The sequence below is a fragment of the Natator depressus genome, chromosome 7 (genome assembly GCF_965152275.1).
Source record: "Natator depressus isolate rNatDep1 chromosome 7, rNatDep2.hap1, whole genome shotgun sequence".
Lineage (NCBI taxonomy): Eukaryota > Metazoa > Chordata > Testudines > Cheloniidae > Natator > Natator depressus.
In genome coordinates, this window is record NC_134240.1 from 76,492,230 (window position 1) to 76,507,492 (window position 15,263).

Genomic DNA, 15,263 nt, shown 5'->3' on the forward strand with positions numbered 1-15,263 from the left:
GATTTCAAGCCCTGCATGATGATGATGTTGTTAGCCCTCTGGCAGGTCATTGGGATTCTGCCCTAGGTTACTGTAGTGGGGAACCTATGGCAGAACAACAAAACAATGAGATTATTTTTTTTTGAAGAGTTTAGGATTCAGATTTCATTGGAAGTATGAAGGGCACGTAACCAGCCATAATAGACCCACATTCAGCCTAATTAAGTAGGAGGAAACTGCATTTTCTAAAAGAAACAGGTTTTCTTCTATGGGCAACATTTGTCCATTGCTCTTGCATGTGGATGGGGAAAATCACAAGTAGTGTCCCCAACCCTTGGACGACCCTGGTCCAGGGATGGGGGGTCACTGCAGTCCATGTGCTGACAAGAACCCAGGGACTACTCATTCATCATGCTCTTGGGGTGCAAACTGCATTGCCTGGCAGAGAGCAACAGTTCCAATTCATGACTTTACTGAATTTTGGAAAAGGAGCCTGTAGGAAGGATACTGAGCTTGGTGGGCGGGACAGGTAATATTTTGTCTGTGGCAGCACTTTCTTTGCTATGTTGCTGAAGGCTTTGGCAGATATGTTCCTCTTTGTCCTGCTGTTCCATATTCTTAAGCCATTTTGGCAAAATTCACCTGTCCGCATGACTTACTCCTTGAGATGGTTGCTTTGGCGTTGCTGTAATTGGAATACTCTTTACAGAAAAGAAATCCTATATTAAATTAATTTCCACATTCCAGACACAAAAAATGATCACAGCAATGGACAATAGCGTCATGCCAGAGCAACATGATATTGGCAGGTATTGGGCTCTGCGTGACACCTATCTTCATAAGCTTATGTCACATTAACAACAATAGACCTATCCCTGAATGAAAGTCACTGACTACAGAATTTCTAAGTTAAACCATTCATATCTGGTTACATTCATAGATGTTGCGTGTGTCATCAAAATGCAGACACTTGTAGTGAAAGAGTCAGCTGGGTTACAACCAGAGCATTTCCTAGGGAGGCATGAATAGCTCAGTTGCCTGTAGCATCCTCTTCACAGTGGTCTTCTCCTCAAAGCCAAAGGGCTGGGCTAGAAGCCCTGGTAATAAAGTACATTTAAAAACAGATGAAGATAGAGAACCTCCTAGAGAAGACTGGGGACTTCCTGATGAGCGAAACATTGGTGAAACAGCTGGCCGCACCCAAGGTTATCTCCTTGCTCTAAAATTGTTACTCCTCATTGATCACAGATGACTTTCACCCACTGAAAAGAGCAGGAAAGTCTGTTTATGGGGAATAAAGCCTAGGACTCAAAATAATCCAAACAAACTGCATTCCAGAAGGGAGCCCAAGTGCCTCCCTACAGTACTAAAGTTTATTGTTAAAGTGGGTTTGAAATTGTAACTTTTTGCTGTTATTAGCTGTAAAAGCAAAGACATGTGCTAAGAGTTCATGTGGTAGGCTGACAAGGAAACACATTACTTTTGGCCAGGAGGGGGGCTATTAAAAATAGGAAGGGAGTATTTATAGCAATATAATAGGAAAAAATCCTTACCAGCACCATATGTTTGAGATATAAGATGAGATTTTCCTGCCAAGATATCACATAACAATGGCAGGCTGCCACTACCTCCTCTCTCTCTCATAAACAATCCAGCAAGAAATCTTTGGATAAATCAGGCTGCAGCTTCATTATGAAGGGATGCATTCCACTGGTGCTCATTTCATACGCTGGACCTCTCTGAAGAGCAAATCTTTCACAGTATTTTACCTGGTAGGCTATTGGCCCACCTGCTGTATAAGCCCTAAGGATCTTCCACTTCCTTCAGTTTGCAAACTTCCTTGGAAAGACAACAACTGTGCTGCTGCACCACCCAGCACTCATCGCTGCCTCCCCTTTGACCATCTTTGGCAGGATCTCATCTCTTTGCAAAACAGAACCCATCCCAGTTTAGTCTCCTCCGTTCACAATCTTCACCGATGAAAAGGCATCTTGAAGATACGTAAGGCCACTTTCCTCGGACACCTGGTAAGATGCAGCACTGCACCACAGCTAAATCTAGAAATCTCTACACCAGTGTAAAGGACTTTTGATGGGATCTGATCTTTCTTTTTGGCCCTGCAGCATATGATTAATATAGGGCCAAATTATACTTTCCCCTGTGGGTATGCTACAGTGAGGGAGGAGTGTGGGGACCTTCTTTCCTATTCAACCTTTATTCCACGCACAGAGGGAAGGGACATAATCATTTTCTTGCTGCTGTGGAGCACAGGGAAGGAAGCAGTGGTTGCTAGTACTGCTGGCACTGTCATAGGGACATGTCTAGGTTAGGGATGGGTGGAATGCCCATGCTTTAGGGAGCATTGTTCACCATAGCTCAACGCCCATCTCCATGTTCCTGAGATGGGCACATGCTCAAGAGGAATTATGTCTTGTAAACCATTAATGCCTGTTTCCTGACAGCAGTGCTCCACTGTTCTGCCTCTGTCCCTAAGAATCATCTGTATTGTCTTAGCCTCACGTGAAGCAAACTGAGTCCCTAATTCATACATTTTGTACACTGGACAACATCCTCAGCTGGTGTAATTGGGCCTGGCTCTATACTGAAACCAATGATGCTGTGCTTATTTACATCATCTGGGGATCTGTCACAATACACTTTGGTTTGGCGTAATTGACATGTGCCATGCTGTGTGCCACAATCGCTGTATTCCATCCTCTAACTTCATATATTCTTTCCTAAAGCAGTATGTTAAAAAAAGCACTATGATATTCAGCAGGCTTTCGTTTGACTTCTTACTGAGTCGGAGTCAAACATGGGGCACTGAATTTCATGTAGTTACATCACCCATGGATTTGGCCCCTCATTTCCAGCATCCTAAACAAGCATTTCTCTAGGTAGGTCAAGTACCCTGCAACTGGATGCAGTTACTTTGCAGCCACCTGTCACAACTGTTTTAGGAAGTCTTTGACTTACTTGCTTGTTCTCCCTGCCCTTATCCACTCCTTTGTCTCTTGAATATTTCCATGCTTTCTAAGAGATTACCTCAGACCAAACCAATATTTTTTTAGTAGGGTGGGAGGGGGAGGAAACCAAATGTTTGAAAAATATTAAATGGTCCCTGTCACAGGCTTGCCTGAGCCAGTGGGCATCTTGTGGGTCACTTAATTTTCAGTAGTCCAACCGATGTCTAATTTAGGATGCTCCACCTGGGCCTTATACAAAAGAAATAAAAAATCTCAACTGCTGTTTGATAGAAGCAGCCAGCCCCTCTTTATCTGGCTGTCCTGATTGGCCTTTGCCTGCTCCCAGCCCTTCTAGCCTCTGAAGGATGAAGTCTTGCTGGTTCCAAACTAAGTCGTACAGAATTTAAAGTGTAACTAAGCATTCTCAAAAATTAGGGCCCCCTCATGCCCCGGAGACCCATATGCAGAGTGCCACTCTGTCTGCAAATTTTCACCTTGTCACAAGGTCAGCCTCATTCCCCCCCACTTTGCCTGCCACCATATAGAGGGCCCTTCATGGGGATCCTACGATGAAGAGAATAGGCTGGAGGCAGAGATTAAAAAGACTGGAACTGTTCGTCTTAGAAAAGAGACAACGGGGATATGAGAGGTCTATAAAATCATGAATGGTGTGGAGAATGGTAAGGAAGTGCTATTTACCCCTTCACATAACACAAGAGCTGGGGTCACCCAATGAAATTAATAGGCAGCAGGAGGAGATGTGTTCTCTACAAAACCGGGGTGGACGACTGAGTCCTATTACCATATCCGCATGTTCCCCGGAGCAAAGGTAATCCTACTGAAGCCTAGCATCCAAAAGAGAAGAAATCAAGGCCGAAGTAAAGAAAATGTTATAATTAGGGGTTATTGAAGAATCTTACAGTCAGTGGTCCAGTCCAGTCGTTCTAGTGCCTAAACCTGATGGTACCACGAAATTTCTGTAATGACTTTTGCCAGCTGAATGAAGTATCCCAATTCAATGCATACCCCATACCATGCATTGACAAACTGGTTGACCGACTGGGTAGTGCCCAATTCTTGACTACACTGGATCAGACAAAAGGGTATTGGCAGAGGAAACACAGCGTTCTCCACCCCAGATGGGCTATTCCAGTACACCATCCTCCCTTTTGGGCTACATGGCCACATTCCAGCGCCTCATGGATAAGTTGCTGCGCCCCCATACTAGTTATGCAGCCGCATACCTAGGTGATGTCGTCATCCGTATGCCAGACTGGGGAACCCACTTGGAGAAAGTGGAGGCAGTACTGTGCACCTTAAGGTGGGCAGGCCTCACTGCTAATCCCACTAAATGCACCATAGGGCTAGCAGAGGCTAGGTACCTGGGATATATTGTAGGAAGGGGAATAGTGAAGCCCCAAACGAATAAGCTAGAGGCGATTCAAAACTGGCCCTGGCTGACCCGAAAGAAGCAGGTCCGCATGTTCCTAGGCGTGGTAGGCTACTACCAATGTTTTATTCCCCACTTTGCCATTAGGGCAAGTCCCCTAATGGACCTGGTGAAGGCCCGAGGTCCAGACATGGTGAAGTGGACTGACACAGCAGTGGGGGAGTTCACAGACCTTCAGACGACCCTCTGTAATGACCCTGTACTCATAGCCCTGGACTTTAACAAGGAATTTATTTTACAAACAGACGCTTCTGAGATGGGGTTGGGGGTGGTTCTGTCACAAATGGTGGGAGAAGAGGAACACCCTATCCTCTACCTAAGCAGAAAGCTGCTCCCAAGAGACCAGAAGTACGCAGTAGTCAAGAGAGAATGCCTTGCTGTCAAATGGGCCAGGGAAACATTGTGTTATTACCTCTTAGGCCGGTGATTTACTCTTGTGATGGACCATGCACCTCTCCAGTGGATGCCGAAGAATAAGGAAAAGAATGCAAGGGTCACCACGTGGTTCTTATCCCTCCAACTGTTCCAGTTCTGCATATGGCACAGGGCTGGATGCCACCACGGCAACGCTGATGGTCTGTCACAAGCACGCTGCCTGGCATCCCAAGTTGCCCAACTCTATGGTGTTTGGGGGGGGGGGAATATGTGATGGCGCAAGGCCAGATGGCTACAGTAAAGCAGTGGGAGACAGATATATTAGCCACATGCTAAACAAATCCCTGTTACTAGGATAAGCAAGTGGCAGCTGCTCCGGGTCAATTAAGTCACCTGGGGCCAATTAAGATCTTTCCAGAAGACAGGGAAGACAGCTAGATTGATTGGGACACCTGAAGCCAATCAGGGGCTGGCTGAAACTAGTTAAAAGCCTCCCAGTTAGTCAGGTGGGTGCGTGCGTCAGGAGCTGTAGGAGGAAGCTGTGCTCTTTGAGGAACTAAGCAGTACAAACCATATCAGGAGCAAGGAAGGAGGACTTGAGGTAACAGTGAAGTAGGTATTGAGGAAGTGGGGGCTACTGTGGGGAAGTGGCCCAGGGATTTTACATGTCCTATTTCCAAAAGGTCAGCTACCATAGCTGCTACTATCAGGGTCCCTGGGCTGGAGCCTGGAGTAGAGGGCGGGCCCAGGTTCCCCTCTTCCCCCCCTGACTAATCACTGAGACTTGGAGACAACCAAGACTGTGTGAGGGAGGGTTGCTTCTCCTCACCTCCCTTGCTGGCTTATGATGAAAATGGCTCAGTAGGCTGTGACCCTGGCCTCTAGAGAGAGAAGGGATATGTGGAGGGTCACAGTGAGCCTCTGAGGCTAGCAAAATCTGCCAGGAAGCATGGGATGCACTGAGATAAGGACAGAGCTTTGTTACACAAGTGAAAAGAATGGATACAAGTAGACCAAGATGTATGAAGGAAGGATATCTGATCTAAGGGATAAACCTTTAATAGAATGGTGTATTACCCTAGAGATTCCCCAAGAATAATCAACAATCCTAATAAAAAAAAAAGTTGAAGAAATTCTCAGTCCTCTCCCCTTGTTTCTCTTCAGTATCAACAGGATTACAGAATATTCCCAATTTCAGAGTCACAAATAATATTCAATATGTCTTGTGGTGGTGGATAACTGTGCTGACCCTGCTAATGTCTGAGGACTTGCTCTGTGCTAATAGGGACCCCTAATCCACCCTCTCAGACACCTCTATCAGCTGAGACTGAAGCCTTTTCCAAGCCTGGTTTTATGACCTTGGGTACCTCTAGACCAGTTTACCCCTTGTGTTTTTTCTTTTTTTCCCCTTTAATGGTTGAGATTCACTTGTCTCTTGGGATATTAAGTCAGGACAGGCACCCAAAATCAAGAATTCAATCCAAATGTGGCACCTTTACACAAATTGTTAAGTAAGAAAATAGAGAGAAGAACCAAAGAAAACCATTTAATCTATCCTCTTGTCTAACTATGGCTCTGAAAAGCTGTAGTAGTATTAATTGCAGTCGATTAGGTACTGGTGACAGCAGACTTACATGTCAGAAGCTGGCCCTTTGGTGTGTGAGTTCACAGAACTCCCACACACCACCTATCTTCTTCTCTAGAGATAACATAGCCCTTCACATTCCATGAGCTCAAAACAGGGTGTCAGTAGCCTCTTTTGCCAACGAGTCTCTCTGTTTCTAGAGTTCTTAGCTGTGGAGTTTTGTTAGTATGTTTAGACATTTCCTCTTTCTTCAGTTGAAGCACAATACATAATTACTGTTTTATTTCCCACTTTCCAAAAGATTTTGTCTAAATCCATCATACTTTTCTTCCCCAGTTCTACAAGCATTTCAAGGAGCTCCTTTGAACTGAAGTATAATTTTTGTGTTTTGTTACCTTTCCAAAGGCTATTGCCTCCCGCTCTGAGTTTTTGGGGTTAGACCTTTGTTAAACACCTGATCTTTTTAGTATTTCAATGAATTCTCCATTCCATGAAGGCTACTTGTCTAGGAAATCTGCAGCTATTAGGTGTTATAGACCACTGTATGTTTTATTTTAGATATGTGTGCACCTTCTTTACAACATGATTTTTTTAGAAATCTGTCACATTGAATCATGTTAAGTATTACTTTATCCTTCGAGACACTTGATTGAGTGTAGTATCTTATTTCTCACAATAGATCAATTTGAGTAAGAGTATCAAAATTGGCCTAAATTAGGTGCATTGATTTGTTGCACTGCTCTCTAATCTAATGATAGTTGAACACTGCTTGAAGGGTAATTACTATTTTTTCATGGATTTATATTTTAATAGACGTGTGTTGAGGATTTCCTCCTTGGTATTCAGTGTATACACATGTTGTGCATATATTTCATAAAGACTATCAATTAAGCAGTGATTTTAAGACAGAAAAAAGTTTCCAGTAGAAGCACAATGATGAAAGTCTAAGAGCCATGGTCTATTCTCATTCTCCATGAGGAACAGATTATGGGCCAGGATCTGATCTCAACCACACTAGGGTAAATCCAAACAAATTCCATTGGACTCATTCCTGGGTGCTGAAGAAAGTATTGATTTGCATTGACATCTGTGAAGTTAGTTTGAATTTACTCTGGCATAGCAGAAACCAGACTCTGGCCCTGTCAGCATAAATTTTGAATGGTAGATTTAAAGCAAATTTTCATACAATTATACTTTGTATTTAAGTAAAACAGACCTCCAAAACTACCACTTGATTTATGTTAACATAGTGGATCTGACTTGTGAATTATTATAACCTGACATCTATTAGCCATTAAGAATTCTAAAAACAGCTCAGTCTGCCCTTTGTAACCACAACTAATTTCTGACCCAGTTTATTCTTTCCCCTTTCCTCAAGCCTACATACTATACTATAACTTTGCAAAAAGCACAAAAATTTACGTGACAGAGTGATGAGTGTATCTTTCTTTCTAAGACATATTGTACTGCAGCACAAAAGCCTTCTAATATAGAAATTGCCATAGTAACTACTCATTTCTTATTGATTAGATGGATAAAAATTCTCATAATACACAAGCACGTTAACTTGTTGGCACATGGCTTCAGGCTACCCCTGTGGCAGCCTTAACTTATGCATTCTCCACTTTTGCAATATGTAAAAGATATTTTTTTAATGAATGATTGTTCAGTGAATTAGACCAGGAAATAGCCTTTTCTGCTGCTTACACCACAATGTATCCTAATTTTAAGTTAAGTTCATTATGCAACACACAAACAGAAGTCCTTACTTTCTTATAGTGTTCAGAGTAGCAGCCATGTTAGTCTGTATTCGCAAAAAGAAAAGGAGTACTTGTGGCACCTTAGAGACTAACAAATTCCTGGTTTGTTATTGGACCAGGGAAAATGGACTGCATGCATGAAATGAAATTTGCAGGAAGAGAGATTGTTTCTGGTTTTGTAACAAGGCCACCTATTTTGCACTACTGGCTTCTAATTAAAAACAAGAAGAATCTTCTGGTTTAGTGGTGATGGCAGGGGTCCTGATGATCCCTGGCTGAAACTTCCTCTTGTGCCAGGATTTATTGGATGTACATTTAGGTTTTGCATTTCTCTCTAGTAAAGTGGAGCCTGGTGTGCCAATTGTTTGACACTCAAAAGGCTCCCTTGACTTCAGAGGCGATTTGCTGGGCACTCAGTGAAGACACTTCTAGGCCTATGGTGACTTATAGTCACTGACAGCTGACTTGGTTCATGGATCAGCCTTCCATTGCTAGCTCTCTCACACCAATTGGAGAGATGCTTCAATAAGCCTTTCTCTAAGTTAATTTGGGGAGACAAGTTTTCTGAGAGTTTTGCCAGGGAATGGAAGTTGTCTTCACATAGGCAGAATGCTGTATAAAATTAAGTATAGCACATCCCTGGAACAAGGAGCATCCATTTTATTCAGAACAGCACAGAATGTAAAAGCCCAATTTTAAAAGCTATCCCATTGGCTTCAGTGGGGACAGGATTTCATCCATTGGTTCTACCATTTTGTCATCATACTATCCTGGCCAAGTATTGCAGAACGCTATTGGACACTCGTGTAGAAGACTGAAGATTTTGGTCAGAGTCAGTTTCAGTCGGACTTGCCTTCCACCCTCTTGTCACCTTTCTTGACCCTGAACACTGTGGTTGAAAAAAGAAGAGTGCTGTTTAGGAAGATATCATATGCTGGGCATTGTGCCACTCACTCATTCTCTTATTTAACCTGCAGCCTCATTCTGAAAGCTCATCGGATCTTAAAAGTTGAGCCTGGTCAGTAATTGGGAGGGAGATCACCAATGATAATGTAGGGTCCTGCAGGAAGTGATGTGAATAATTCGGAAGGCCAATCCCCTGTAGAGAGAAGTTGTGTATAACTTTGTCTCAGGACAGATAACTGAAGAAGTTTCTTTGGCAGCTGAGATACCTAAATACTTAACTAGAGGAAATGGGCACAGCTCTTCTCTAAGACTGGCCTGGGCTCGAGTGCATGCCTTGAGACTCTTCACCACAGGGGAGAGTCAGAGTTAAGGACTAAGGAAGAGGAGGCCATACAAAGTGCCTTTTTTACCTGCCTGCTTATATACCAAGAGGCCAGAGGAGAGTCAGGTTTGTCTACACTATGAAATTAGGTCGATTTTATAGAAGTTGATTTTTAGAAACCGATTTTATACAGTTGATCGTGTATGTCCATACTAAGCGCATTAAGTTGGCGGAGTGCTTCCTCACTACCGTGGCTAGCGTCGACTTACAGAGCGGTGCACTGTGGTTAGCTATCCCACAGTTCCCGCAGTCTCTGCTGCCCATTGGAATTCTGGGTTAAGCTTCCAGTACCTGATGGGGCAAAAACATTGTCACAGGTGGTTTTGGTTACATGTTGTCAGGCCCCCCTCCCTCCATGAAAGCAATGGCAGACAATCATTTCGTGCCTTTTTTCCTGGGTTACCCATGCAGATGCCATACCACGGCAAGCATGGAGCCTGCTCAGCTCACCGTCACCATACGTCTCCTGGGTGCTGCTGGAAGACACGGTACTGCATTGCTACACAGCAGCAGCTCCTTGCCTTCGCAGCAGATGGTGCAGTAGGACTGATAGCCGTCGTATGTCTCCTGGGTGATCCTGGCAGACCTCGGTGAGGTCGATCGGGGCACCTGGACAGACAGGGGTGCCTATTCTCCTCTTAGAGCACCAAATGGGAGCCAGAGACTCCAGGTCATTCTCTTTAAGTTTCGCCTCATGGAGATTCAGTCCTGCCTGGAATATCATGCAAGCTGGAGGCTTCTACCTCAGGCTGCTCTGCCAGCCGGTAGCACCGTACGGTCACACCTACCCCAGCCTATCCCTTGCTCCCATGGCTCATGAAGCCTGAACAGTAGTAAGGAGCAGTTCAACTATAGGCTGAGTAAGTGCAGAATGGAGTTAGAATGTGCCTTTGGATGTTTAACAGCTCGCTGATGCTGTTTGCTCACTAGGTCAGACCTCAGCGCAACCAACATTCCCATTGTTATTGCTGCCTGCTATGTGCTCCATAATATTTGTGAGAGTAAGGGGAAGACATTTATGGTGGGGTGGGGTGGGAGGTTAAGGCAAATCGCCTGGCACCCGATTTTGAGCAGCCAGACACCAGGGCGATTAGAAGAGCACAGCAAGGCACGCTGTGCATCAGAGAGGCTTTGAAAACCAGTTTCATGACTGGCCAGGCTTCGGTGTAACAGTTGTGTGTGTTTCTCCTTGATGCAAACCTGCCCTCTTTGTTGATTTTAATTCCCTGTAAGCCAACCACCCTCCCCGCCTTTGAAATAAAGTAACTATTGTTTTGAAACCATGCATTCTTTCTTAATTAAAAAAAAAAAAAGAGAGAGAGATAACGGACAAGGTGGCCTGGATGGGGTTGCGGGAGGAGGGAAAGACAAGGCCACATGGCTCATTGTAGCCACGAAAAAATTAAACTGTTTGAACGACAGCCTTCTGTTGCTTGGGCCATCCTCTGGAGTGGAGTGGCTGGGTGCCTGGAGCCTCCCCCCCACCCCGCGTTCTTGGGAATCTGAGTGAGGAGGCTATGAAACATGGGGAGGAGGGCAGGCGGTTATACAGTGGATGCAGCGAGGGTCTGTGCTCTTGTTGGCTTTCCTGCAGCTCCAACAGACGCTTCATCATGTCCGTTTTCTCCCCCAGCAGATGCTTCATCATGTCCGTTTGTTCCCCCATTAGTCTCAGTATCGCGGCCTGCCTCCGCTCTTCACACTCACTTAATTCTTTCCTGGCCTCTGCCACTGAATGCCTCCATGCATTAAGCTGTGCCCTATCAGTGCGGGAGGACTGCATGAGCTCAGAAAACATGTCATTGCGAGTGCTTTTTTTTGCCTTCTAATCTGCAATAACCTCAGGGACGGAGATGATAGGGGGAGCGTAGAAACATTCTATGCTCTCTGATTCTGGGGGGACTTCATGGTCACCTGTGCTGCTGAGTTCGCCACGCTGACCAAACAGGAAATGAAATTCAAAAGTTCCCGGGGCTTTTCCTGTGTACCTGACTAGTGCATCGGAGTTCAAAGTGCTGTCCAGAGCGGTCACAATGGAGCACTTTGGGATAGCTCCCGGAGGCCAATATCGTCAATTTGTGTCTGCACTACCCCAAATTCGACCCAGCAAGGTCAATTTTAGTGCTACTCCCCTCACCAGGGAGGAGTACAAAAGTCAATTTTAAGAGCCCTTTAAATCGATTGAATGGGGGTGGTTGTGTGGACGTGTCCATTTTAAAATCAACCTAATGTGGCTAAATTCAACCTAACCCCATAGTGTAGACCAGGGCTTGTGAGTGGATATAGTTTCTTAAAACAGATCCAGTAGGAGAAAGAGAGAGAGAGAAGGAGGAGCTGAGCCAGAATGAGTTTAGTGGAAGGGTCCCAGTGAGTTGAGAGAAAGGGATTGATGTGTGTATTCATTCTTTAGGCTTCTGCACTGGGATTACTACAGCCTGCAAGTGAGACTGACAACACAGTGTGTTGGTCCTAAAGTATCAGCTCATTGGGGCCTGGGTCTGGTGGGAACCTGCCAGCAAGAATCTTTCTTGTGTAAGCTCTAAAGTATAATTGCATTCATAGTACCTGCAGAGGGAGGATGTTTGTTTGCCTCAGTCATTAATCCCCCACTCCTTTACATAGGTGTCTGTATCCACTTTATCTATCACCGTTACACTGACCAATTTTGTGTCTATTTCCTCCCTACAGCTCCCCGTCATGGTCCTTTTTTATGATCTTTACTTATTAAGTGTGTAAGTTGGTTCTTCCTCACCAGATAGTAAACTTTTTTGATCTCATTTGCTTGCACTAAATTATGAATGGCTTGGGTGGCTGAATGTTGCACAGGTCTAGGGGGAGGGAAAATTAAGTCAAGGAGTGTCTTTCCCCGGATTGTCCAAACAAGGCCATCTTTTTCCCTCTGAAGGAATGACCTAGCACAGCATGAAGAGGATGTTGTGCTGCTGTTTTGCTGTCTGTAAGGTACTTTGGGATCTGTCTGCATGAAGGACACTATAAATGTAAGTTATGAAACTGGCCAACAGTCACAGAACATACAAGCCTGCAAAAATGGCAGGCCCAGAAAAGAAAATCTCTGTCTAACCTGTAGCTTTTGTATGTACGTCCCCATCAACAAAGTTCTAAGTGAGGCAGAAATAAGAGCATTATTGATTCCTGTACTGTCCATTAAAAGTTGCCTTAAAAACATGCAGAAGGGGCTTGTAAAATAGCCCTAAGAGAGACGTCATAGAGTGTTTAAGAACACAAGGTGCTTTCTTGCAAGTTGTGTTCAAGAAAAAGGCCAGTTGTGGTTTTTTCCCCAAAGTGGGAGATTTCCAAAGTCTTTAATTTCATGAAAGTTAGTTATCCTAGTGCTGTTACAAATACCTTCTGGAGGCTGTAAGCAAGAGCTGTTCCCACCCTGCTGTAAAGCAGTCTGCATACTGTATAGAGCCTACACTCATTCCCTTCTGGCTTTTGGCTTTATGACAGTAACTATAAAGTTCAGTCTAAACTTTCTCCCCAGGCTTGGCTTCTCCTAGGGATCCTACAGCAGGACTTCTTAGTCCATATCTGGACTCCCCTCTGTCTTGCATTCTAACTCCTTTCTGTCAGACGACCACTCCCACCTCTCTTATATTCATGGTGGAGTTTAATATGACACTCATTAAATTACACTTCTGTAACTGTGAGTTAAGAAGATTCACTTAGCATCACCCAGTGGAGTCAATAGCACATGCGAACAGGTTGGGGCCACAGGAGCCCGCTACCAGCCTGCTTCAGATTTTACAGGTTGCATCATGAACGTCTATCTAAAAAAGAAAAAAAAAACTCTGGCAAGAGAGCAGTTCCTTTTTGTAGCCACCTTTAATTTGTAATTTATATATAGTGAAATCTGAGTCTGAGGGTAAATGATGGTGCATTTCCTACCCATATGTGGAGAACGTTCTATCAAAGTTCATGACAGTTTCCGGGAATTGCTATACTGGACCACACCAGTGATCCATCCCATTCAATATCCTGTCTCTGACAGTGGCCAGTACTAGTTGCTTCTGAGGTAGGTGCAAGAAACCCCTTACTGGACATTTATGAAGTAACCTGCACACAGGGAAAGTTTTCTTCCTAAGCAGTCAGCAAGAGGTTGGCTCATGCCCTGAGGCACAGGGGTTTAAATTTCGTGTACTTTTATTTATGCCATATAATGTAACTGTGAGTGATCTCATCCATATAAATGCCTAGTCCATTTGTATTAATATCCCCCATCTTTCTCCTTTCATGGCATCAGCTCTTCATGAAAAGAGAAACTGATCCTGATATTTCTCTCCTTTCCCATCTCAGGTGACATTTAGATTTTTTTAGATCCTCCCCTAACCTCTGTCACTGAAAAAAAACTCCTGCATCCTCCAGGACTGGTTTCTCTAGTTCTCTATGGCTTTCATGTCTGCCTGGACTCCAGCACTGTGTATGCACAGTGCAGCCACAGCTCTAACATGCCCCAGAACGTGTTGCTCATTGGAGGGAGACATTAGAAAGTGCAACATCAAGATTGCAGTTTGCAGAATCAAATCTGAATAAAATGGTATCATGAACTGGAGCAGCTGGTGGTAGTGATGTAGGGACCTTGCTGGGGGAACTAGGGCCTGGTTTACACAGCTGGAAAGGAAAGGTGAGAGACAGGAAGGAAGGCTTTTAGATGGCTTTCTCAGCTGAATTAATGTGAGCCTCAGGATTTGTTCAGATAGACGGGCTGGTGAAGAAGCCATCCAGTCTGGATAATTCCCAACAAGCCTGCTCATCTCTATTGCAGTATTTGAAGTCCATTGGTCAGATTTGGCAAAACACCTTTTACCTGCTACCCTCTGGTCAAGTCGTTCACGGGGCTGAAAGGGTCGCTTTTTTTTTATGTCGTACTGTTATGCAAACAATGCTATGTAGATATTCAGGTGAGATAAAAATAAATGTGTAAATGATAGCACAAAACTCGGAATACAGCCTTGTGTGTGTGCAAACGGCTGTGTCCCAATCAACTTACTTTGTATGTGCAAAGGAAGAGCTGCCTTCTGGAAGGTAAGCAGAGCAACACTTTTCCTAATAAAAAAGGAGTACTTGTGGCACCTTAGACTAACAAATTTATTTGAGCATAAGCTTTCGTGAGCTACAGCTCACTTCATCGGATGCATGTAGTGGACTGTATTTTCCACTGCATGCATCCAATGAAGTGAGCTGTAGCTCACGAAAGCTTATGTTCAAATAAATTTGTTAGTCTCTAAGGTGCCACAAATACTCCTTTTCTTTTTGCGGATATAGACTAACATGGCTGCTACTCTGAAACCTATCTTTTCCTAATGTTGTTAACTGACACAACCAATCTTTTTGTAAATTTAAAGTAAAGAAAAAGACACCAGAGATGCAATAATCTTAGTAATTAATTATTTCAAAAGGGCAGAAAAACTATTCAGAGGGAGTTTGTTTTCTTTTTGGGGAAAGAGCTGATTAAGAAGAGGTCTTGTTAAACTAAGCAAACCCACACGGAAGTGATGAATTCCGGAGAGTTTACCAAACATTTGAGCATTTAATTGTTTAGGGGGAGTTACTACATACAGTAGATTTGCATACAGATTGCATAGTGTTTAAGGTTCTCATCTTAACATATCTGTAATCTCCAGGCTTTTCTGTAACTGTTCTGGAGAGATCTGGAGTTTTCAACAGCAAGTTCATATGTCATAGTAAAATGAAATTAGTGTGTGCATGCGCACATGAACACACACTTGCTTACACAGATATCTTGCTTCATAAATATTAAAGGTCAAATTCTCTTCAGTTACAATGGTGTAAACCTGGAATAACATCAGTGACTTCACTTAGGTGCTCAGATGCTACA